Genomic DNA, 1433 nt, shown 5'->3' on the forward strand with positions numbered 1-1433 from the left:
ATTTACTTTTTCTGAAATCGATAATTATTACAAAGATAATTATTACGAAAATGTATCATGAGCTGTCTAGAAATCAGAAAATTTCACGCATATATAACGCAACATGAGAAGTTCTTACACCTTACCTTACTTAGCACAATATTAACACTTACTCTTGACTATTATTTCATGCGCTTTATATACATACGTCGCAGTGATTTTCTGCTGATTCATTTATGCTGTATGTTAGACGGATATTATATTACATAATTCAATCTGTGATTTGATGCAATCTTTTCATTTTTAATTGATTATAAGTAAAAGAAAAGAGTCATGTTTATAATCTCGCATATCATGGTATGGATGATAATAATGGTATAATATTATCTCTTATTTTCTAGACCTTACCTTCAACGAGTTGCGGGACATATAATATTTAACTCTAGATTAGATAATGATGCAATTTTGAAAAAATACAATATTATGAAATGTTATTCGCGATATATTATATTTTGCGTTTATATAATAATAGAAAATTATGAGAAAAACAATGAAACAGGATAAAAGACAAAAATATAAAAGGAAAAGTACTAAAAGTACTAAAAAGCAAGAAAGAGCACAATAAAAATTAACCTTTATTTTCTTTCGTGTTGTAAACGTACGTATCAATAACGACGGTACAATACCATCGATTTTTATTTAATGATTGCAATCGTGTAATCTTAAAAAAAATCATTGACAAGCGTTAAAATGTTATACGTGGATTTTTTACAATAAACCGTTTAATTATTTTGCAATACATTTTTGACGATTGGTATAATTGAAATAAGATTACAGGCATAAGATCCAGGCACTGGATTTTTCCGTCAGGAGTTCTACAGCAATTCTCTCTCGATTTATCAATTGCTGCACGTGAGATTTTTGAGTATAGATTAAAACGTATTTTATATTTCGGATATATCACGTATCGTACGGAACGGACGAAAAATGTATTCATGCAATCGGTCTTGGCACAGACCTTGGAATTTTTTGCAGCGTCCAATAATTGTAATTCGCTAGATTAAGGGTCAAGCGAGTTTCAAACATCGTCATGAGAACATGCGCTTTCCTGCGCTTTTAAAGGGAATACTAATTGATCATTTCCGACATTACGACTCGTTTCCTGTTGTCTTCTAGATATTCAATAAATTATTTATGTTAAAAAATGTCATTCTAAATCGTACAATGTTTAATTAATATATTTCTTAATCATTGTTTTGTTTGTTGTATGAGTTATCAAAGAAGGAAGAAATATAACTATTATAGCGCTTGAAAATATTTAGAGTTATATTTCAGGCAAAAAGTACAGCTTTAAATAAGAAAATATTTTAAAATATGTATTATATATGCATGTATTATATATTCTTCGAAGTTTTCCATTTTTTCATGTATATTGTAAATGTAAACTGTATATA

At 28.3% G+C, this 1433-nt stretch overlaps 1 protein-coding gene across 2 annotated transcripts in view; it reads right to left on the minus strand.

Annotated features, from left to right (window-relative positions):
- The window catches only part of LOC108756584 (1,5-anhydro-D-fructose reductase-like), an 8956-nt gene that overhangs the window by 5087 nt on the left and 2436 nt on the right, over positions 1–1433 (minus strand). Inside the window, exon 1 of one of the 2 annotated variants that reach the window (XM_018500533.1) lies at positions 7–154. The exons of the other annotated variant lie outside the window; for it this stretch is intronic. The gene's annotated coding sequence lies outside the window, so the exon portion shown is untranslated. Of the gene's footprint in view, positions 1–6; positions 155–1433 lie in introns of those variants that run through there. 2 annotated transcript variants of the gene reach the window in all.

This window comes from Trachymyrmex septentrionalis, unplaced genomic scaffold, assembly GCF_001594115.1.
Source record: "Trachymyrmex septentrionalis isolate Tsep2-gDNA-1 unplaced genomic scaffold, Tsep1.0 scaffold101, whole genome shotgun sequence".
NCBI classification, from domain to species: Eukaryota; Metazoa; Arthropoda; class Insecta; order Hymenoptera; family Formicidae; genus Trachymyrmex; species Trachymyrmex septentrionalis.